The 26,567-nt window shown below is 29.9% G+C and overlaps 1 protein-coding gene and 1 long non-coding RNA gene across 3 annotated transcripts in view; one reads left to right on the plus strand and one right to left on the minus strand.

The window, feature by feature from the left end:
* The window catches only part of Mp (collagen XV/XVIII-type protein multiplexin), a 1,718,393-nt gene that overhangs the window by 239,380 nt on the left and 1,452,446 nt on the right, over positions 1–26,567 (minus strand). The window lies entirely within an intron of this gene.
* LOC142326629 (uncharacterized) overlaps positions 10,984–26,567 on the plus strand; it is a 137,496-nt gene continuing 121,912 nt past the window's right edge. Inside the window, exon 1 of the long non-coding RNA XR_012756819.1 lies at positions 10,984–11,015. This is a non-coding gene — a long non-coding RNA (uncharacterized LOC142326629). The remainder of the gene's footprint in view (positions 11,016–26,567) is intronic.

The following is a 26,567-nucleotide window of genomic DNA, read 5'->3' on the forward strand; positions in this document are numbered from 1 at the left end:
TTTGTTCGATCTTTAAAATAAAAAAAATAAACTTAGTAAATGTTCCTACTTCAAAACCATATATTTTTTGCAATGAGACTGCCATACTCAATCCAACAGAGAGCTTCAAATAGGAAGGGCAAACTTTAAAAGGAAAACGTAAGCGTGTGATATATTATTTTTTTAAATTAATGTAGAAATAATCAAGCAATAGCAATCCTAATCAAAATAGCTGGGATTTAATGTTTTTTTACAACTAGTTTCTAGTTATCTAAAATACCATTTAAATAACTGCTTAATAATAATTGAAAAATAATTGAAAAAATTAATAAGTATACTTTTTAGAAAGATCTATTTTTTGTGTTTTTTTTTTGTTTGTAATATGAGATCGATCGGGAACTTGGGGTGTATTATAAGCTATTTTTTTTTAAATTAATGGTGTATAATATTAAATAGCGGCTATTTTAGTCGGTTTGAGTTGTAGTAGTCAGAAGTTTTTTAGGTAAAAAAACTTTGATTTTCAATACCCTTTAAAATAATGGTCACAATCCTACACCTTCTATTAAAATTTTTGAGTTGTACCTCTTGGTCAACAAGATGCTTGGGGTGAATTGATCTTTACCGAAAAATAGATTGTTTCTTGTTAGAAGCATTTGTTAAATTTTGTTTTCTGTTTAAATTTTGAAAAGTTGTATTTAAGTGTTGTTATATTTTGTTAACACTCTGTATATCTCAGTAATCTTCCGTCTACGTATTAGATTTTAACGCTATCAGTCTGAAGATATTAATTGGTTGCTTAGGCGATATCGAACTAAATTAATTAATTTTAAACCTTAACGGTTAAGTAATATTCATCCTAATAGAAAATTCATTTAATTTTTTAGGTTTTATTTTCTTCCAGAATTATATTTTAAACGTATAAATAATTTAAATAATATAAAAATGAACATATTCAACAACTATTTAATATAAAAAATAAAAAAAAATCTATTATAACTAGATGTACATTCATTTCGCTTTTTAAGCAAACATTAAACACGTGGAATTATTAAAATAAATATAAATACAAAAAGATAAATTTTTTATTTTAATAAATAAAATATACAAATACGGACACATGCACACACACACACACACACACACACACACACACACACAAACACACACATATATATATATATATATATATTTTAGTAACAGATCCGAAAGAATATTTCAATGTATGTTTACTGAAACAAAAAAATACATAGAAAATACTGAAAAGATTATCCATTTATTAAACAGAAATAGAAATAATCTTCTGTAACTGGTATTTTATCTTTTTATTACTTTTTTTTATTCTAATATATTTTAAAGATTTAATCTACAAGCTTTGTTTTAGCATTAATATTTATTTAATTAAATTTCATTAAAGGTTTGTTTTTTGGGTTTTTTCAATAATTTTTTTACCATAGCTTAATGTTGGTATTTATCAACAAAAAAAACACGCGCGCACGCGCACACCTAAAAGACGAGTACATACACAATAACGGGTGATTCAAAAAGGCTTGACAACTTTAAAAGCATATAAAAATTTATTGAGAAACTTGGATACAAAAATGGATACATTTACTGGTGCAGAACGTGCTCGTTACGTGTTTTGGTTTCACGATTTGCAGTCAGCAACTGCAGTTCAAAGTAATTTTCGTAGAGAGTACGGTAAGAAGTATCATAGTAGATATACAATCTATTTTTGGCACTAAACCTTTGTTGAGACAGGTTGTTCAGTTAGATATACAAAATCACCAGGACACCCACGTGTCCCTGAAGCTGCTGTGGAAAAAACTCAAAGAGAAAACTTTGCACGTAGTCCGAAGAAATCAATTAGACTTGCATCACATGAAACTGGTATTCCACAAACGACCGTTTGGCGCATATTACGTAAACGATTGCACTTGAAGCCGTAAAAATAAACTGTGGTTCAGCACATTACAGATGATGGCTCGGCTACAGATTATGATTGCTCGGCTTCAGTTTTATGTAGAAGTGATGGATAGAACTGTAGACAACGATACCTTTTTTTGGGTAACGGAAATTTTAGTGATGAGTCAACTTTCACAACAGTGCAAGGAGAACACCCGTATCTGCGAATATAGGGTAGCGAAAATCCTCATGAAACTGCGGTACAATCTAGATAGTCCTAAGATTAATGTCTTTGCGCCCTCAGCAAACAAAGACTGTACGGCCCGTTCTTCTTCCAGGAGTCAACCGTAAATGGTGCCGTTTATCTGAACATACTTCAAAATTTTCTACTTCCTCACTTAGTCGATGATGACCAAGATGAATGCCATTACTATCACCAAGATGAGGCGCATAACTTCACTATCGCCTACAAGTCGAGATTTTCTTGATACTCGATTCCCATCGGTAGATTGTTCATGAAGGTCCAATCGCAAGGCCATCTCGCTCCCCAGTTTTGACTTCGCTAGGTTTTTTTTGTGGTGTTTAATTAAAGATTGGATTTACCACCTTTGCCTGCCGATCTTGTCCTGCTAAGACCACAAATTAACGCCACAGCTGCAGATGTAACGCCCAACTTTCTGGCTACAGTCTGGAATGAAATCGACTTCAGGTGGGATGTATGTCGCATTACAAATGGAAGCCAAATTTAACCAAAGTGAATGTTGGATGACAAACTTGATATGTTTTTTCTATGAAATGAGACTTCAGACGAATCTGTATGTTCTCTAAATAATATTTATATGCTTTTAAAGTTTTGAAAACCTTTTTGAACGCTCTGTCTCAGCACACACACATGCGCGTGCGCGCGCGCGCACACACACACACACACACAATGATAGATAGATAGATAGAGAGAGAGAGAGAATTATCGAAAAAGATTGCAGCCATTTATAAAAATCGTATTTTAAAAACTACTAGAGATAATCAAACGAATATTTTTTTTTAAATTCACAACTCAGAAAGTTTGTTTACATTCTTTAGAATGTTTAAATATGAGCTCCGTTTGTCGCTCTGTAACATCCATCTAATAATCGAGTTCCGCCCAGTTCCGCTGTATCATCGCAGGTGTAACTGTGCCAATAGCAGCGGTGATCCGTTGTCATAAATGTATTGCCATAATTGTAGGATATGGGGATCTCAACAACCCAATGAAATTACTGGGTATATCAGAGATTCTCCAGTAAATGAACGTGTGGTGCGATTTGATGTCGGATTTTGTGATTGGCCCATTCATTTTTCATGAGCCTACTATCGCAGGAAATGTTTATACATGATACACCTCCACGTTTTTCCACAAGTTGACCAAATTGAACAAGAAAGTAACGTTGCTGTATAAGAAGGTGCACCTCCACACTATAGCCTAGGCGTTCGACGCGTTCTTAATAAAAGATTCTCTAACCGTTGGATTGTTAGGGCCGATCCTGTGGTTTAGCCTCCAAGAAGCTCAGATTTGACACCCATAGATTTTTTTCAACGGGGATGCATTAAAAATATTGTCTACAGTGAAAAAATCAGGGATGTACATCATTTAAGACAACGGGTCACCACTGCTATTACCACAGTTACGCCTGCGATGATCCAGCGGACCTGCGCAGAAGTTGGTTATCGGCTGGATGTTTGCAAAGCGACCACTGAAGCTCATATTGAAACATTCTAAGGTATGTAAGAAATCTTTTTGACCAACGCTCGCTTCGCTCGGTAAGCTCGTATAATTAATACAAGTTTTAACAATGATCTAATCTTTAGTGATGGCTAATACAGTTTGTTGGATTCTTATTTAAAAGAATTTCTATGACGTCACGTGACATAAAGCTGAGGAAGATTTGTTCAATTTGATACTTCAACATATTAGTGAGTTTCATCCTGAAGCATAATTATCGTTTAATAAAATAAGTATTGTATTGTCTTTAAAACCTAACTGTAATTATGGTTTATAATAAATGTTATATTTAAAAAAGTATTATATGAATTTTTAATTATACTCTTGTTTCTTTAAAAATAATTTTTTCTAAAATGTAAAATAATTTGCACTATTAATGAATTATAATATTGCACAATATTACAAGTACATACCGTTAAAAAAAAAAAAATTGAGGGCAAAATTACAAAAAATTGCCACTGCAATTTGAAAATGAAGAGTTTCAAGAATTAATTTTAAACCAGAAATTAATTATTTAATTTGGTTCTATAGTGACAGGTGGATCCCCCCCCCCCCCAAAAAAAAATAATAAAAAATAAATAAATAAAAATTCCTATTTTACAGAAGAATACATTTTTTAATACCTGTAGACTTCTGATTACTTTAAATGCGTTGTTTCGATCAACAGGATGTAAACAATTTTTTATTTAAATTGCATCATCGCCAGAAGAATGGAATAAAGTACCCGTACATAAAAGGAAATGAACGAAGTATAAAAATATGTATTTTAATATATGTTTTACATTTTAAACACACATGAAAAACATAAATAAAAAAAAAACTGATGTGGAACCACATGATTTCCTTCAACGTCTAATGTAATTACATAAACATATTTTTTTTAAATGAGAAGTACATAAAACTTGATTTCATTAATAACATCTGATATTTTTTTATTTCAATTATTCAATTATTATTTATCGTATTTTTTTTTACAATCAAAGGTTAACAATTAATAATAAATCAATATATTTAAATTAAAAAAAAAAAAAAAAAAAGTCTGATTCGAACCGATGTGTCTTCCCCTTTGTAAGACCCAAATATTTCATTAATTAAACGTTTATTTGGGTACAACTCTAGAATCAATGAAAATAAGTACAACTTATGATATATCGTTGAAAAGCTCTCATTATAGCTTATTACTGCAGTTAAGAAAAATTCCAAAATCCAAATTGTTTTGGGTAGTGGGCTTTTTTGGATACTTTAGGTTCAGTCAATTACAATAAAAAGAGGAGATGTACAACTAGATGTCACAACAGTCCTAAATTTCAACACCCTACGGCTAATCGTTTTTGAATTATGCGAGAAGCATACGTACGTACAGACGTCACGCCGAAACTAGCCAAAACGGATTCAGGGATGGTCAAAATGGATATTTCCGTTGAAATCGGATAACCGAAATTTTTCACGATCACAATACTTTCTTTACTTCGTATAAGAAAATAAAAAGAATTAATAAAAATTCTTATTTTACAGATGAATAGATTTTTGAATACCCCTAGACTTTTGATTACTTTGAAAGCGTAGTTTCGATCAACAGAATGTAAACAATTTTTTATTTAAATTTCATCATCGACAGAACGAAGGAAAAAAGTACATGAAAGGTAATGAATGAAGTATGCGAAATTATACTTTAATATACTCGTACGTTCTATATTTCCAATAAACATTAAAAAAAAAATAAAAAAATAAAAATAAAATTTATGAAGATTGGAATTTTAATTAAAAAAACAAAAAAAACAAAATAAACGGTGTAAAGATTTTATTTTCCGATATTGTTGTGTATAAAAAAAAATCGTTTTAAATAAATTATCAACTAAAAACATAATATAGAGAAGAATAGATTTTGTTGTAATATAGATTTTTTAAATGGTTTTTAGAAAAAAATATTTTTTTACTTACTCAAACTCACTTTCTTTCGTTAACTATCCTGTATTATTTATATTTTGGTTACTGTATATTAAATTACAAAGATTACCATTAATTGGACACGCACGTATGTATTTACGTCAAAATAATTTAACAGTAATTTTCACTGAAGAGGAAATAAAAGAATGATGAAGGCAGAATAATCCAGACCGGAATATATTATATACGTACGAGTATATATATAAAAAATAACATGAGATGTAATGTGAAGATTCTAAGATATTAAAACAAGCGACAAAGATTAAAAAACTACGTTAGAGACGCATTACGAATGTTAGTAGTTTGAAAAATGGGAAACAAAAGAACAAGTTGATCTGGTCAAGGCTTTCTTCATTGTTCATTCCATATGAATAATCTTTTTTTTTATTAAGAACGTCTATACTCGGCTTCTTGATTTTAAATTTAAATTATATTCAGATGATATAACAGTTACTTGCCAATTCAAATATTTATTTGTATCCCGGAAATTAAGTATTATATACATGTATATAAATATATGGGATATAAATTATATCTTTATTAAAAAAAAAATAATTATTTATAATGGTGACTGAATGAGTTTAACATTTTAAAATTCTGTTATATAAAATGACAAATTGTATAGAAGAAAGAAAAAAAATGAAAATCGTTCTTTCAAACAGTACTTCAACTTTAGAAAAATGATTCTTTGCAATGAAAAATACATTTCCGTCCATTCCAACTACTATGTATTTGGATCAATATTGTATAATATAAAAAAAAATGGACAATCCCTTTCCATTTATAGTAAATTCAACAAACACAACATATGACTACAGCTACATTTTTCCTTTTGTATATCCTTTTTTTATAAAATACATATTTATAGGTTTTGCCTAGTAAAAGTTCTACGGTTTTATATAAATACTTTATTTTTAAATAAATAAAAATCTAATTACTAATATTTAATGAAAATTGGCGAAAAATTATAACAGAGAAATAAATAAAATTATTTTAAATCAATTAAGGTTAACATCATTTAAAGAAATAAAATAATTTTTTTTTTTTTAATTAGCATATTCGCAGAATTAAAAAAATAATTTGTATATCGAAAAATTATTATTTTCTTTGAAGAGTTATATTTTAAAAAAATAAATTTTTTCAAGTATCTTTTAGTATTTACAATGATACCTCATAGGGGGACCATAAGTAAATTTGATTAAGGATAATCAGGTGAAGAGAGGTCTCCAACAAAACCCCTCCTCTTTAACGCGCTCATATATAGAGCGTTCGAAAGGTCGCTGTGTCGTATGCTTTAGAATTATGTGGTTTATTCCGTTTATATGGCGTTAGGTTGGTTACCCTGTGGGTTCGTTGAGCTTTGTTCAGTAATAAATCAGTCGTCAGTTGTTGAGTTGTGATTGAACGTGCTTCGTTTTATTTCGTATTGTTTCGTTTACTGGAATCAATAGTTGCGAGAAACGTAATGGTTCTTTCGGTAGAGGAACGCATTTTTTTCGTTAAACATGTCTTTTGTGAACATGGAAAGTATACTGATTTAGTGAAGGACCCGTTTTCTGAAAAGTTTTCAAGTACTCCTGTAAGTCAGTGCAATGCAGGTCGAACTCTTATTGAAATATTTCGGGCATCAGGATCTGCTGAAAAAGCTGATCGAAGCGGAAGACCACCTAAACTAAACGAACAGAAGCTGCTTGATATTTTGGATGCTATGGCCGAAAGACGGTCAAAGTCAATGCGTAAGTTAGCACAGCAGCAAGATATCGGACTTGCTATCGCACACAAAGCTGTAAGAAAAAGACTGAAACTTCTCCCCTGCAAAGTAATGTGTGCTCAGGAACGGAAACCTACAGATCATGCCAAAAGACTAAAGAATGGTTTAAAAGTTTTATTGACAAAAATTCGGTACATATCCTCCATATTACATTTTTAACAGATGAAGCGTGGTTTCATCTGGGAGGGTATATTTTTCACAAAGTACGCAACTGTGGTCGACAACTAACCCTCATGAATTACATGAACAATCTTTACGCGAAGCAAAAATTGGAGTCTGTCTTGGTCGGTGTGAATGGAGCGCGCATTGTGAGTACAACCTTTTTTGAAAATGCAGTTAATAGTTATCGTTACTGTACTGTTTTAACTTCATTAGTCAGTTAACAAAAATGGAAATCAATGATAGTTTTTTCCAGATAAGGTGGCGTCAAAACGCACACAAATGTAAAGCAACCCCGAGACAAATTTTATTTTATTCATAATGCTATTTTTAAGGAAATTGTTTAAAATGATCAATGAATCTTAAGTTCATGGTAATTTTCTGCCACTCTTAGAATTTTTTTGTTATTAGTAATTCATAGTATGAGTCTTCTGGTGATGGTGTAATTAAAAATCATTGATCAATGACTTTTTTTACGAAATATCTTTGGTGAACGAATAATTTCGAGGGTTTTGTGGCCTTTACGATCGCTCGATCCAACTTTACCAGATTACTTTGTATGGAGGGAAGCGAAACAAGCAGTATATCGCAACAGACCACGTACGATTGACGAGCTAAAAACCTCAATAACGGCATGAGACATCCCAGTACATCAGTTAGTTAAAATGTTTGAAAACAAATTGAAATGCGTAAAGTATTGTACTGATGTTTAAGGAGGTAATTTTCAACAACTTTTATAAACTATTCCAGTTATTGTAATATTCGTTTTTACAAAATAATGAAATAAAAATAAAAATTAACAATTAAGAAAGTTTTTTCATTACACTATCATAATTCCAGTACACAGTAAAAACTTTTATTAGAAAAAGCACTAGTAAAAGTGGTCTAAGTATTGTCAATCTCAATACATTATCAGAAACAATCACAGGTAGAAAAAATAAAAACAATTTCATCAATACCAATATATGGAAACAACACTATAAATAAAACAAATATTCATCACTACGTAGCGACAGAGTCATCCTGTGTTCCCACTCTAAGACTTTTCCTATTCCGGATAGTAAAATGTAAACAAAAAAGCTCTCGTTACAAATAACTTTTAACATAATTCTTGTTGATTACGTGAATTTTAAAACGTAACTTCTTGTCCAGCCCTCGTAAAAATTATAATTATGTCACTATATCTAGTTGAAAAGATGATTTTATAAATAATAATGAGATAATTTTATAAATCTCGTTATTAAAAAAGGAGAAAAATTTCCTAAGCAGGCAATAATACTTTATACTAGCATGTAATATATTACAGAGCCGTTATAGTTTCAATAAATGAAACTGAATTAAAAAAAAAATAATAATCTTTTTAATGTTGACATATGGTACATCCGTTTTATTTATATGAATCATTAAAATAAAATATTAATAGTGGACTTTGTCAAAAGTAACGTTTAATTAAAAAAAAATTTATGAATCAAATGTTACTATTCATAACACATTAACTTTGTTAATGTATCCTACATTAATACTTTCTATTAACGTATCATTCAATTTAACATTTTCTAATTTTTTTTTTAATCAAACAAATAAAAGTTCATCTAAAATTATTCTCATATGTATAAATAAGTTTGTTGTATAATATATTTTTACTGGTGTAATAAAAGTTAGTTTCCTCAATTATTAATCAGAAAACAGTCATTTGAAAAGTTAAATTAAAAAAAATGTTTGTCTGATAATAATTAGACGAACTGTTCGACGTGTTGTCTTTTTTCTAATATATAAACTCGATTGTTTGTAGCGGTTCTGTCAGTATGTAACAGCATCACGGGAGACTCAACCATCTGATTGGTTTCAAATTTTCAGAATATATTTGTGTTATTTCAGGGAAGGTTTTCGGCTACAGATCGATGCCCTGGTCCCCTTGGGGGTGAATTTGTAAATTTTTCCTCTTGGACAACGATCTGATCCCGTTTTTGATTTCGTTTTTTGACGCAAAGATAATAGACTGATTATTATAACATATCTGATTTTTAGTTCTTTATCTTAAATCCTTCCCGAGGTATACAGGTAAACGTCTGAGAAATCTCCCGTTCACGTGCATTAAGATCATTTAGGATAACTTTGAAAATGCAACAAAACGGCAGAACAAACGAAAAACGGTACAATAAAAGGAACGGAAACCCCTTTTGGAAGTTTTAACGCCAGGTAGTGGTCAATTCAATTCTTCGTTTTTATTTCTTTTTCTGGTTTCCTTTGTAATTGGGAATTTTTGCATCAGCAGCAGGCAAATATATGAACGAAAAAGATACTGTAAAAGAAACGGAAGGGTCGTTTACAGTACTGTTGCTTCCTTTATGGATGACACACCTCTGTTTTAGCTACTAATTCCAGCCCAACTGCAGCACCAAATATCCTGCAATTTGTGTTGAATTTAAATATTCAACACAAAATATGTGTTGTATATATATTTTATTAAATATGTGTTGTCAATTCAGCAAAATCAAATCATAATATTCATCAGAAGAAGAGATGACTTTCCACGGGTCCACCTTGATGGTGTTGTAATTTCGCTGAAAGTGTGAGGTACCTAGGTTTATACCTCGACCGTCGATCAACGTAAAAAGTTCATATAAGAGGAACAGAAGGCAAAGTTGAGAGAAATGTTCTTGCAGACGTTCTCAATTATTGTTATTTAATAAGCAGCTGATATAATCAACAATTCTAAAACTGATCCTAACTTTTGGGAACTGCGAGTAAATCCAGTGTCAAAATCTCACAACAGTTTCAAACTAAACCATCGAGGTGTATAACGGGGGCACCTTAGTTTACAAAAAAATCTAAATAGACGAATACTTAGATTTACGATGCATCCGGATAGAAATACAACGTTTCAGTACAAAGTACGAACTGCGACTTAATAATCACGTGATTCACTTAACTTTTAACCTCCTAGACAACGGGATGACGTTAGATGATTAAAACGCTACACGTTCTGAACTTCTGAACCTTAGTGACTCTATAGTGTCTTACGCATAAGTTCATCTATGCATTATCAATTCGATTTTTATTTTCTATTTATTGCATCGTTTTTTCTTTTTTTCGTCTCATTGTTTTATCATTTTTCTTATTATTTATGACTTCTTTTATTTTTATTTCTCTTGTTCTACTATTAAGATATTAAATGTTATTCATAATTACTTAGTGTGTATATGCTGCTTGCCACAAAGGTTCTTTGTAATACTAGTAAGTAATTTTTGATGAGTTGTGCTGAAACTCCTTATCATGTGATTGCGAATGTGATCACATTTATTCAAGGTTTATATAGATGTAACTGATTGTAAATAAACTTTGAAACTATTATATATATATATATATATATATATATATATATATATATATATATATATATATATATATATATGTACATATATTTTATTTAATGTATGATTTGAAATATTCGCTGTAGAATGATATTGTAACGTATTATCGTCTTTGGGTATGGAGGTACTAATTTAATTTTTTTTCTTTATTTAATGATATTCGATAAAACAAAAACTATTGCTAGTAACATAATATTATTAGTGTTTAATAGAAAATTATATAATTAATTATTTCATAGCTTTTGATGTTTATTTTCTTCATCAAAGTAATTAATTACCTTGAATGATTAAATTAATATCGTATGAAATATGTGCATTGAATTTTTATTAATATAATAGATAATTAAAAACTTCATATAAGACAATACAAACAGTCTATCACAGTTGTGTATTCAGTATAATTTAATAAATCCTAATAATGTTTGTGTTTGTATCTGACAGAGTAATTATAAACTTCTAAGATCGTAGAATATCATTACAAACTAACTTTGTATCTTCAGCTTTAATCTAGGTAAAATTATATGATTCTTTATATATATATATCCTATTTATTGTAACTACACTTACTTTAATATAATTACCTCAATTATAAGGGAAAATATTTATATGAGCTAAATTAATAATTTTTTCTCTTTCATTTTTAAATTTACCGCAGAAGTTATAATACAATATAATTATCGTGCACTATACTGAGATAATTATAAATTAATTGTTACGTACTAGGCAAATCATGCCTTTTGACATGGGCTGATTAAATTACAGATAACAGTTAATTTAGTCTACAGTTAAAACACTACAAGAAATTTTATGTTGAGATATTAGCAAGAGTTAATAGTTACTAATAATAAATTACAATAATTAAAATTACAAATGAATATATTATTGTTTATTCATTGACAATGACAAGAACGCTACTGTTCGATCGTTCTGTAAGCTTTCTTATTACAGTAATAAAGAATTGTTCACCTCCGACAAAAAGCCGTTCTTGTATCGCAAATATTTGATCAACTTATTATTTCCGAATCTCGGTGCGACGTAAATGGCTTTGGGAGGACTAAAAAAAAAAAAAAAATTACGATAGTGATTAACGAAAACAACTTGGACTGTTTGTAGAGAAATTTAATATTTTTTTACCGAATTTTCGAAGAAAAATACGGTATTATTTTCGGTCACACGGTAGGATCGAGGCGTGAAAATGAATTAACTCTAGGTTTTGAGATATGATGAGTATGAAAATACCATTCACTTCAAATGTAATTTCATTATATTGTCGCGTGTTCGCGGCTCGATCAGGATATTGAGAGATTGATAATTGAAATTGTTTATATAATTACAGAGTATTGATTTAAAAACATAAGTAAAACAAGACAAATCAATAATAATGATAATAATAATAGTAAACAATCATAAAACAAATATATAAAAAAAAGTATAGTAATCACAACCACAATAATAATCAGAATAATAAAATAATGACAATAGTAAACAATAATAATATTAAATGTCAATAACAAACAAATAATCATAAATGTCAATAATAATAATAATAATAAACAGAGATTATATACAAAACAGAATTTAAAGTAATCGTCAGGATTTAATCACAGGTAGATAAATAATGAAAACCAGAATTCAGTCCCATTGACAAAAGACATAGCATGACCGCTATTCTTAACACCTTTAACGACTAGTCTTGTAAAACAACAATAGTAAAATAGATAAGAAAAGTAAAAAGTTCTTAGTGAAATTTTTCTCAAGTTCTTTGAAATTTGCTCCTTCACTGAGTTCCTTGCAGAATACTCTCCCTAACTGACGTCTCGCGGACTGATTCGCAGAACTCATATCGCAGACTTCATCTAGCAGTCTCTCATCTAGCAGCTTCTCCTCGTGAAACTGACTTTTAACCGGTCTTCTCCGGAAGATTTATACTACTAGCCTCTTTACCTGCCGGACCGGACCCAACTCAAAGCGTGAGAACGGTCGACCGAGCCCTTTCATTCCCAGGCGTTCTAACCTTGGATCGATAACTCTTCTCACGGAACGGACATCTTAGTGTGTCAATGGACAATATTACAAAAGACGATTATTAGACAGGACCTCTCCCCTTTACTAAAAGGGTTTCTTTTAGCCACTTTCTGGATTCCTCCCATTATTATATTTTTTATTACTTTCTTCTGAATTGGCAGAAATCCGTTATACCGGTCATATTAAATATATATAAATTTAGCCATAGTCGTGTCCAAGCCTTGGCGATTTCAATTCCTTGGAATTTTCCTGGCAGGTTTTACGGGTAGTTTGCTATTTATTACCTTCCCAATGTAGTTTATTGAAACCTAACTACCAAAGAACACCGGTATATATAGCCTAGTATTCAAATCCATATAAAAGCAACAGACTTTACAAAGATTCGAACCTTAGAACTCTCGACTTCGAAAATCAACTGATTTTGCGATGACAAGTTTAACTACTGGACCAACCCGGCGGGTTATATGTACATATATATGCTTACGTATGAAATTTGTGGCTCAAAAATCTCCAAAACTACTAAATTAATTTAATTAAAATTAACATATGCTGTAATAGAGGTATAGGAAGTTGTTGTACATGTGAAAATTTTATGAAGATTGGTTGAGTCGTTCTTGAGTTACGTTTAATTTAAAATCAACAAACAACATAACCTCAATTTGAGGCGAGTTGAAAATCGATGCTTGTGTATAGGGTGTACTTTTTAAGTGAACGTATGTAGTACATTGTATCCTAAAACTAAGTGCATTTCTGACTACGAAATAATCAGGGAGATGGAAACGAAAAGTAGGCTTTCTTGCATTTTTTAATTTCTATTTATTATTTTATAAATAGTACAAGCAGACTTTTTATAATAATTTGACACGGACCGTCTCCTTTGTTACAATAATAATAAAAAATATTTGGTCAAAAATTTTGAAAAAATAAATATATTAATAAGAAAAAAATAGTGCGAGGTTCGTCCTCTAAGATTTCTGATATTGTGTGATGACTAGGTATAAAAGAATATTTACTATATAATCTCTTCTTTTTGCTCTAAGAGAAAGCATAGGTCTATACAGAAAAAAAATTGAATCTTATGTATGCCGTTCCGGCCTGGCGGCGCTCTATCGCCATCAGGCGCAACAAAGAGAGACTGGCGAGGACGCACAGGTGTGTGCTCCTAGGTGTTGTGTCCGCATACAGGACAGTGTCCTATGCCGCCCTGTGCGTGTTATCGGGTACACCTCCTATTGACCTAATCGCAAAAAAGAGGGTGGAGAGGGCACAAGGCAAGCCAGAACAAGAGGTCAGGGATGCCGTTTATAATATCTGGCAGGAAAGATGGTCGCAGGAAGCTGTGGGTCGATGGACGAGAACCCTCATCTCCAACATCAAGCCATGGTTGTCGAGAAGATTTGGTGAGGTTGATCATCACCTATCGCAGTTTTTTACAGGACATGGTTCCTTCAATAACTACCTGCACAAAATAGGCAAGAGAGGAGCCAATTTGCAACTACTGCAACGAGATAGATGATGCTGAGCACACCTTTTTTGAGTGCAATAGGTGGGACACACTTAGACATAGTGAGGCACTCACAGGTATAACTCCAGAGACAACAATAGACTACATGCTAAGAAGCGAGTCAAACTGGAATAATTTTGCTAGTTTTGTTAGACAAGTTGTTCTACAGAAATACTCCGATGAGAGAAGACAAGGTGTTGGCTAGAATAGGACTGGGTGGACATCCTTGCTGGTGAGGTGTTGGCACTGATGAGCCACCAAGGACTCCACGGGTAACAGCACACTAAATACTGAAGGGACCCGGCGCCGCGTCGCGGCGAACTGGGTCTGGCATGGTGTCCAAAAGGGCAATATTAATAAAGAACTCTCAAAAAGAGCTAACCGGTAGGCCGACCTGCCATGCCGGTATATAGCCGGTAGGTGGGGAGGCCTATTTGAGTTTAAAGACACTCTCCTGGGCGGCGTAATACCAACAAGTCCCAGGGGAGCTGAGAGAGAGAAAAAAAAATGGTTGAGAAACGCTGCTCAGAATCGATTTATTAATATACTGATAGGAATGCTTTCAGGATGCTTTTGTGTCCATAACTTTTTATAATATTAATATTAATTTAAATAATTTCCTTATTTTAAATAAAAGGGAAATGTTAATCTTGATTCGGAAGTAATATATTTTATATTTATCCATAAATCAAAACTTTATTAAATAGGAGACAAATAAGTAAAAAAATATATATTTTATATATATATATATATATATATATATATATATATATATATATATATAGAGAGAGAGAGAGAGAGAGAGAAAGAGAGAGAGAGAGAGAGACGGATATTATTTGCATACAATAGAATTACCAAACAATACCAACTTGTAAAGCTCCATTCGGTAATGAATTAAGTCAATGAATTCTAGAATTATAATTAATTCCTTCCTTTTTTTTCACATACAGATAAAAAACAGCAATTTTTTTTTAGATATTCAAATATTCTAAGCAAATTTTTAATAAGTTTATAAAAGTTAATGTAGAAAAACTTGAGTGTAGGAATTAAATATAAGTATAAAATTCACAATAATGGCTTAAAAAGTGTGAAAATTAAAAAAAAAATTGTTAAAGTTGGAAATAAGAAAAAGAAAAAAAAAATATAGGTAACTCAGTGATTATGAATCCAGAATAAATTAACCAATCATAACAGCGGACATCGGCAAATACTTTCAGGTTATGTACAGTAATGGCCATGCATGTAATTAAGTTTCTGTATCATTAATATAGTTTTGATTTTTGGATAATAAATACTAGTGCAGTAAGTTCTTTTCTTTAATAAAATATTTTTAAACTTTTATTTTTGCTAATTACCTCCTACTACTTACTTTTGTAATCGCGAAAAATTTCGATTTTCAGATTTCAAAGGAAATATCCATTTTGACTAGTTTCGGCGTTACGTCTGTACGTGTGTATGTATGTATCTCGTATATCTCAAAAACGATTAGTCGTAGAATGTTGAAATTTTGAATTTACGACTGTTGTAACATCTAGTTGTGCACCTTCCCTTTTGATTGCAATCGGCTGAACCAAAAGTATTTAAAAAAACCCAAAACCCAAAATAAATATTATTTGGAATTTTTCTTAACTGAAATAATAAGCACACATTGAAAGCTTTTACACGATAAGTGGTACTTATTTTTATTGGTTCTAAGGTTATAGCCAAATGAAATTTTAATTAATGAAATATTTGGATCTTCGGGGAAGGCATATCGGTTCGAATCAGACTTCATCTTTTACTTTTCTTTTTTAATTTTAAGGTTTTTAATTTAAATAAATTGATTTATTAATAATTATTAACCGCTCATCGTGCCGGCCTACGTGGCGCGAGTGATGGTGTCTCGGCCTTACATCGTGTAAGGTCCCGGGTTTGAATCCCGGTCAAGCGTGGCATTTTTACACATGCTACAAAATCGTGAAATAAAATATGAAATTTTATTTCATTAATACGATTAATGAAATTTATTTTATTAAGTTTTTTTAATTTATAAATTATAAATGTATAAATATATTAAATTTATTAAATATTTTAAAGTAAAATAAAAACACGTTATTAATGAAATAAAATTTTATTTCATTTTTACAATTTCCATTTTTACAATTTTTTTTTTACGTTTCGTTTAAAAAAAAACGTGTATATGTCATTTAACAGGCGCACAAGGAAGTCATGTGCTGTCAACATCAGATTCTTTTTTTATATAGTTATATAATAGTTTTTTACAGATAAAAAAACTTAAATAAAGTTAGACTATAGAAGAGTTTTAACTTTAGACTACTTAGCAAAAGTTTTTTTTTCAACTTTAATGATACTTTCGGGAAGATTATTTAAAAATTTTTCTTTATAATAGTAAATTGGTTAAATTTTTCATTAAAGAAAATTACATACAATTTTTTTAAGTAATTACATTTAGATTTAAAAAAAAGAAAAATAAAGATTTAAAAGATAAAATATAAAATATTAGTTTGATTTTATAAAAAATATTTTCCTTTATAATTCACCATATAAAGCTTCGAAGCTTGTGCGTGGGAATATCAAATGTAAATTTTGTAGGGTATGAAAAATTTCTGTGCCTGACGGGATTCGAAATCGGGACTTCCGGATTAAAGGCCGAGACGCTACCACTCCACCATGGAGGTAGGCTTTCACAAAATTACACTTATTTCATATATTAGTTTTGGTTACAGTTCTCGAATTAACAGACTGTGAAGATTAGACGCAATATTCATGTCAGAAGACAGCCGTAAAGAAGAAATTTGAATTATATATATATATATATATATATATATTCCTTTAAAATATTATATATATATAATTAAAATATTATAAATAAATTATAAATAAATTATATTATATTATAATAAATTATAATATTATATATAATATTATTATAATAATAATATATAATTATTATTATTATTATTATTATTAATTATTATTATTAATTATTAATTATTATTATTATTATTATTAATATATATAATTATTATAATAATAATATTATTATAATATATAATATTATAATATTATTATAATAAATTATAATTATATTATATTATAAATAAATTTAAAATATTATATATATATATATATAGAGAGAGAGAGAGAGATAGAGAATAGTAATTGAATCGTTGTAAGACATTAAAAAAAAATCCCTTTCCGAAGGCGGAGGTAGATTTCACCGGTCTAAGTAGGAGATAAAAAAGATCTCCACCGTACAGTTAAAAAAAAACTTCATATTTGCTCAATCCCACAATGGTTGCACGTGAAAAATAGCTTCAGAAGTTTAGTATACGAAAATCCCATCTTCTTACAATTCCAGCAATATTTTTGTCATCCCTTGCCGTAAGGGGTGCTCATATCAAAAATTGTTTCAGACAAAGTTTTAGGTAATGTTTACAGGACTACAGGACTGTTTAAACCGATTCGATACTGTGCCTATTAAGGGAGGTATGATTTTTTTGTCTTCGGAACCCCATTTTTTCCACCTCCTGGGCCAATGGTTAGTGATATCAAAAAGCTTAAGTTAGATATGTTTTAGACCCTTATCTAAAGAAAATAAGAACTTTAAAAGAATTCGATATTCCACTTAATAAGAAAGTTATACAGATATTTTGTTTTTTTTCGAAAAAGCCCCCTATTTCCACCCCATGGTCTGATTTTATCCATTAACAAACTCGATTGAGATTTTGGGTCGTTAAATTTTATGTATCAATTTGAAAGCGAATGGCGTAAAATTACCGTAGTTATCGTGTCCGCAAGAAAGTGAAATATATATATATTAATTTTTAAATTGACGGTGGTTTTGGCGTCTGGGGAATGTGAAACGCAAAGATATGTCGAAGTTTTCCCAAACGTAAATCATGGTACCCATTGCAAGAGGTAACTTTCTTTGTAGCTTTCTTATGAAATCTACCTAATATGAGACAAAAAGGAAAGTAAGTACTGACAATATAATATTAATTATCAATATATATATATATTTTTTATTACTCTTTTTAATTTTATTTATTAGTAATGCAATTTTTGTTATATTATTGTTAGATTAGAATTTTTCAGCTTTTAATGATGGTAATTAAATTGACAGATAAAAAGGAATGGCATTACAAATAAAACTGTAATTACGACAAAATAAGAACACAATCATTTTAAAATAAAAATAAAAATAAAAATCGACTAAGGTTAGGGGAAAATGATGTATGAAGTATTTATCTAACGAGACATAATAATAGTTATTAGATGTCAAGGTAACAAGTTGATCGGAACCAATTTACAACATATATGGCATGTGTTAGTGGTGACTTGATTAGAGCGGAGATTATAGATTAGTGGAGACGTTTGTGGAATAAGCGGCAACGTAATCAAAGTGTTCTCTGCAATGGACAACGCCACCATGTAGCCAACCCCATGTCCAGTTTATTAGCATTCCGGGCAAATAAGCACTATTCCAGGCATGCATGTGTGTATAGAATCAGACACACGTTCAGCCGCAGCCACAGGTGGGCGCCCTGTTACCATCTGTTCTGTTCTCGTCGTTTGGGGCTTCGTCTGTTTACAACCACGACAACTGATCTAATACTGCTGTATTTTGTATTATGCTAAACAGTTATAGTTATACTGAACTCAATTAAAATGGTCAAACAAATAAAATTACACGAATAACTAAAGAAATATATAAATAAAACAAAAAATAATAAAATTTTGAATAACATAATTAAGAGATGCATTTTTTATAATTCCTAGTACAATTTTTTTTTTGTTTTTGGCTGTTTAACGCAAATTTTTTCCCAGGATTTTTATGATACATTTGATGCATCCTACTAGAGGATTTATGCAATATATTACATAACACAGCTTCGCCCGCGCTATATATGTACCTGCGTTTCCAGTAGCACTCAATCTTTTTATTTATTTTTTATCAAGTAACCGGAGGCAGGTGCAGCTAGCCACTCATACAGTAACGGGTGTACGGGTGGCTGTGTTGATTGATCCATAGCGCCGTATACTTTCGCACCCTTTCAAAAAATTGAAATAAAAAAAGTCGAAAATGGTTTTTAAATATTTATCTGAAGAGTATTTGGAAGCCAAAATTTACTGAATATCTCGTTTACTATAGTAGGAATAGGGAAAATTTACAATCATTGTTCAAAATTTTTTTACCTTTCATCAACTTTCAAGGTCGAATTTCAAAAATCTATAAATTGGTTTATTGAAATGAATATTGGACTTACCAAAAATCAAACTGATTTCATCTGTTACCGAAAAATTAAAAAAATAACAGTTTCAAAAAAATTCAAAAATCCATTTTAATTAATCCTTAAAACTCGGAATTTCAAAAAATCTAGAAATTAGTTTTTAGATATTCATAATCATTCAGATCAAACCCAGCTCACGCAGTGGTAGACACTTACAGTTCAAAATTCATTAGAGTTTGTGCTTCAACCGACAAATCTTGCTGACAGCATATATACATTTTTTCCGAGATGAAATATATCTAAAAACCTTCTCAGTTATGCCAATAAAAATGGGTAAAAATTTTGTTGCCATTAATCGAGTAGTTATTTGTTTATCCCGAACAAACAAAAACCCTCTTCTCTTTATATAATACCATAAATTTATCCGAGAATTATATTTAAAATTAATATAAACGGGTAACTTATATTTGGTGTTCAAATGGAAGTAACTGGATATTACTTTCTCAATGGCTCTTTTTAAAATAAAATAAATATTTTTATTAATAAAAAAAAAAATCTGATGTGAATACCAATGAAATCCTTGCACGCCTATTAAAGTACCTATATACATTTTTTTTTTTTAAATGAAAAGTACATAACATTTTATTTCATAATAACTTCAATAGTTTTTAATTTTTTTCTGTTATTATTATTATTATTTATCGTAAAACTTTTTACAATCAGAGTTTAATAACTATTAATAAATCAAAATATTCAAATTAAAAAAAAAATTGTTAAAAAAAAGGAGATGAGAGTTGATTCGAATTAATGTGCCTTCCCCTTGTAAGATCCAAATACCATTAATTAAAATTTTATTTGGCTATATCCCACTATATTTGGCTAACCAATGAAAATAAGTACCACTTATGATATATCGTCGAAAAGCTGTCAATGATGGATTATTACTGCAGTTAAGAAAAATTACAAAATCCAAATTTTTTTTGATTTTGGGCTTTTTTGAACACTTTTAGTGCAATCGATTGCAATGAAAAGGAGAGGTACACAACTAGATGTTATACCAGTTCTAAATCAAAAATTTCAACCTCCTACGGCTAATCATTTTTCAGTTATGCGAGTTACATAGGCACATATCTACGTAGGTACAGACGCCGAAACTAGTCAAAATTGATTCAGAGATGGTCAAAATGGATATTTTCGTTGAAATCTGAAAAACAAAATAATTTCGCGAACACATTTACTTCCTTCACTTCGTACAAAGAAGTAAAAAAGCATTTAAATTTTAACCTTAATTCACAAACAAGAAACAAATAAGAACTCACAAATTTTTACTTGAGAGAAAAAAAAGGAACTTTGCTATTAGGAAGGTTGATAATTTATTAGTTGACCTACTTATGATTAATACACAGAAAAACGGTCATGTGTATTGATTTCTTATTCGCATCTGCATTTTGTTATCAAAACTTAACATATGCATAACTAATTTTAAATTAAATAAAATCTATAGAAAATGTAAACGAATATCCATGAATAACGTTCGTTTATTTAATTTTCTTGAAAGAAAAATTCATATGAAATAATGAAATATGGTTTTCTAAATGCCATATCTTCGTAAATGCATAACTGACACAAATGTAACTATTTTATTTACATTGAAAGAGAATAAAAAAATTAATATATTATGCTATTTTGTTTTATTTGTATTTTACAATAAATAAATAATCTTATATAAACACAAAGACATTGTTTATTTTTGCAACTGGAATTTTAAGTTTTTTTTCATTTTAAATATTATTAACAAACTGTTTTATTTATCCAATACTAGCCGCTACCCGCGAGCTTAACACCTGTACTTGACGGGTAGCTTGAACCCTTTGACGCTTATTTGTTTGATCTTCAATCTAGGTAGCTCTAGATTATGCTTAAAGTTCAGCTTGCGGGTTATTTTTTGTCTATATATTTCTCTATAATAAAAGGAAGAAAATGAAACAAGATTCATCAGATGCACTAGCGTTTGAGTACCTGAATAACAAAATGTATAAAATAAAATTTATGATTTTTATCTGTTCGATGTATGTTCGTATGTAGATTATTAATTAAAAATTTCAAGCGTAATGAATAAAAAGTAGCATTATAAAATTAGAAAAATTATTGTAATAAGAAACGACTTGAATAGTAACAAAAATTTATAGCGCGGTACTATTAGTATATACGTATTACAGAATAAACAATTAATTTATAGGGTATAGTATCTTCTAAAATGGCTAAAGAAAAACTAATGCTAGTTTTAATGACACCGGATATCTACTTAATTTTTTTATCACATCAAATTAAAAAAAATAACAAAATACTTTTTTTTTGAGATGACGGCATCGACTACTTTGGTCATTTTATCCTATGAAAAAAAAAATTGTAGCTAATGAAAAATACTATGCATGACCAAGATACGAAACCGAGACCTCCGGATGAAAAGCTGAGACGATACAACTCCGCCACGGAGATCGACAAAAATACCTTTTAAAATTCTGAAAAGACTACCAGATTTACTAATTAGAAAACGAAGAGAGACGTATATACAAGTATTGATATTTTCCACCTTGTTTTTACTTGAGAGGAAAAATAAGAAAATCTCTTTCGGCACGTCGGAATACGCCTTCCGACGTGCCGAAAGCAATTCAAGAAAAAATTCAATTCAAAGACGTGCGGTAAGCAATTCAAAGGTTATACATAAATAAATCATAAATATCAAAATTTAAGTATACATAAATTATTTGTTATTCTTTGGGTTGGTATATCATTGATAAACTTCGTGGATAGTATTATAACTAGTGATTATATTATACGTATGATTTTGGAGTGCCTATATGAAGGATTCTTATTAAAAAAAAATCGATTTCATTTAATTTTTACATAACTGTACAAAAATAAGTGTAATATATTTAGGATATATGTATGTATATAAGTTTGTTCTACCGTAGAAACTCAACCGCTGAACCAATCTAGATGTATGACCACGCGCTGGAGTCCTTATGTTACCGGGAGTATCATAAGCTATATAAATATGTACGTATATATATATATATATATATATATATATATATCAATTCAATGATCTGAATATATCAATCAACCCTCAACCGGGTCTGTAGCATTATATTTATAAATATATATATATACGACGATACCCGGAAATGCTTCGCTACTGTTAGATTTGAGTATATATATAGATTAAATGAACACAATTGAAAGTTTGATAAAACATTAAAAGACTAAACATTACGGAACTTCACAAAATTTAAACTTTCACTTTATAAAAGTCAGAATGTAAATAAATCCAATTGTTAAATCAGCACTACCTATCGGATTTAATTCAAACTACTCTCTTAACACAGTAGTCAATTCATAATACCCCTAACTTTCATTGTAGTGGTTAGATCGAGGATTTCAATAGCTTTAAACCTTCTCCGGACGACACAGACCAATTTGAAAAGCATCACGCGTAAATCGGTCCAGCGGTTTTTTATTCTATAGCGGACACACATACGAACATTGCCTTTTATATATATAGTGGAAGAAAGTCTGAATATTTGTTTCGTAAATATCTCCACACAGGCGCCATCTAGCGGGTATAGTTTTTGCAAACATTTTTCTTTTCACGTAACTAATATATATTCTGTATATGAGCCGAATCGCACCATAAATATATTTTTTCGAAATATTTCGACCCCGGCGACATCTAGCGGGGAAACCTTTTAGAAACCTTCGCGGGCTTGCATACTACAACTCACCAAAGTTTCATCGCAATCGGATGAATGGTATAGGAACGCACGCGGGACAAACAAACAAACGTTCATTTATATATATATATATATATATATATATAGATATGTTTAAATAAATTTAAACACCTTGGAGAAGTGTTCAGTAGAATGATTTTTGGCTGACTGATAACTTACGAGGCACCAATCATGCGGAAAGCTTTTCTTATTTATGTAGAAAAAAATACAAAAGAAAACGTAGTCTATCGAAATTTTTGCGATGTCGCTAAGCTCTCTTATCTTTAATTGGCGATCATTTAATCCGGCACTGAAGATTTTTATAACAATTTTTTCTATCATAGTGATTTTTGAGTGTCTTGATCGTTCATTACCTTAAAGGATGTACGACTACGTTTAAATTCAGTAGGCCAGTTTTTTACCGTCGAAAACAAAGTTTTATTTAAAGTGAAGAATTCGAAAAGACTGAAGTCTTTAAAGTGGAATCTATATATCCGTCGGGAATAAACCTTTTAAAACATAATACTTTATTAGAGTTCGAACTTCAGTCTTATTCATATTTCAGAGAATGTCAAAACTTGTTTGCTTTACGCGACCGCCACAAATAAGAATCTAAAAGCATAGTTCTGAAATTTCGCATCACGCAATCTAAGACAATGCTTGGAAAATATCAGAATCATTTATCATACTGCGTCATCTCTTTCCAAACAATTCAATATATATATTAATGTTTTGAAATATAAATTTCCCTTTTGTAACTTCTTCATAAAGTCATCATTGTTGGCATCCATAAATATGAAATACTTATAGGTCGACATAAAGTAAATTAAACTTATTAATTTTCCATGTTATTCTATTTAAAAATGTACAATCTTTGTAAAAATTAACCATTTATTCCAAAAACACATAGATCGGAGTTAGACCAGAAAGTGCACGTGAGAATGAAAAGAAAACAACTGAACGTGAAGTATAAGGAACTGCATTGACTGCTGCGGAGAAACTCACAGCTCACGTTATCCAATGAAGTAATGAAGTCAGAACTTCATTGGATAACGTGAGGTGTGTAAATCACACTATGTAAATCAGAATACATAGTTATCCTAAGACCAATCTGGACTTACGGCATGGAATAGTGGGGGACAGCAAGTAATAGTAATTACATATCATACAACGATTCCAAAACAAAGAAACGAAAACAATCGCATATGCACCATGATTCACACGGAATGATGAGATTCAGGAGTGTCTGGAGCTTGCGACGGTTCCTGAGATTGTGAGACAGCACTTTGTTAAATATCAATAATGTTTAAAAAATCATATCAATCATCTCTTAGCGATCAATTCTTGATAACAGCGGGGACGTCTGAAGGTTGACACACATCTCCATGTGCTTGACTTAGGAGCTACTAAATGACAGTTAGCATTTACTATCGCCAAATCTAGTGATGTAATTTTTGTTTATAGCTTCAAGTTGTTTTGTTCTTTGTTCGATTAGCTATCGCTTGATTATTTTTTATTTTTATTGACTATTAATTTGTTTATTGGTTTTGTTTGTTTATTTGTTTTATTGGTTGTTTGTTTTTATGGATTGTGAAGTGTTGGCAGGTATTATTTTTAGTAATATTTAGTATTATTTATTATTTTCAGTAATGAACTTTAAGATTACTGCTTACTGATAACTTTTGTTATTCAGTTGATTATTATGGGAGTTCCTTAAAAATTCCCTATCATGCACTTATTGTCAAACGATTTACTTATGACGGTTCCACTTAAGGTGCCGATTGTAAATACACCAGTTGTCGAACAAAAAAAAATTATTCCAAAAAAGTAACTTCCAAAATATACAAAAATTTTAACCATTTTCTTTTAACTTATGACAATACTTCAACCTGAAAGACTTATCGTGCGTTATTGTCTTTTTACTTTTTTTCTTAATAATTAAATAGTTTGTTAAAAGATTTCCTAATTAATTAATTAAAAATTATATTAAAATATTAAAAAAATTATCATTTTGTTTTAGATTTGTAACGCTTTTAATAATTGTAATATATAAACTCTTTATTGGTACTACAAAATTTGTTTTCTTTTTAGAAATGAATCCGCTCAAATGTTAAGTAAAAAAAAAATAATAATAATTGTTCAACCATCAATTCTTACCTACCATAGCAAGGATTTTAATAAATAATGATTTTAAAATAAATTTTCATCTATAAATATAAAAACGAATTGTGGTTTTTAATAAGTACATTATTATACTTCGATGAAGAAAATAAAATCTACTTATTATAAGCCTGCAATAAAATATTAAAAACTAAATAAAATACATACAAATGACTGGATAATGTAGAATTAATTGTAAATTTGAGTGAATAAAGATTGCTGTTTATAGTTTTGTTTTATAACTTAATATTTATTGACCTTTCTTTTCAGTACTTAATAAATTTATGTCTAATTCCGACTGACCACTTACACACCGACCAGAAAAAAAACCTAATATTAAAAAAATATTAAGTCCAATTAAATTGTTCTGGTTTGTTATTACATACTTTTTTAAAATTTATAATTTAAATTATTAACTTTGGTTATAATGGTCATTCAGTTAATTTAATGCGCTTACGCTCGTAAAAATCTAAGAATAGAGAATATCTAGCTGTAATTCTAAATAATAATAACTTAATAATAATTGTATGATTCAGGGTAAGTGCAGAAACAGGCAACATAAATTTCAATATTATAATTCTAAATATGAATTTATGCTACTAAAAATTGAGAAAATGCGTTTATTTCTACGAATTTTATAAGTGCGTTTGGAAAGTTGCTGTGCACTGCAATTATAGAACTGTTATGACGAAACTCTCTTAATTATTACTTTTTATTTTTGTTTCATTATTTTATAGAAACGGATATTACAATAACTGAAATAGTTTATAAAAGGTTTGAAAATGACCTTCTCCATCAGTACAACACAGCACACGTTTCAATTTGTTTTCAAACACAGCTGGAATGTCTCATGCCGTTATTGCGGTTTATAATTCTTCAAACGTGCGTAGTCTGTTAGGATACACTGCTGCATTCACTGCCCTCCATAGAAGTCAGATCGGGTGATCGTTCAGGTCACAACCCTTCAAATGTTTCGTTCA

The sequence above is a fragment of the Lycorma delicatula genome, chromosome 6, assembly GCF_047948215.1.
Source record: "Lycorma delicatula isolate Av1 chromosome 6, ASM4794821v1, whole genome shotgun sequence".
Taxonomy (NCBI): domain Eukaryota; kingdom Metazoa; phylum Arthropoda; class Insecta; order Hemiptera; family Fulgoridae; genus Lycorma; species Lycorma delicatula.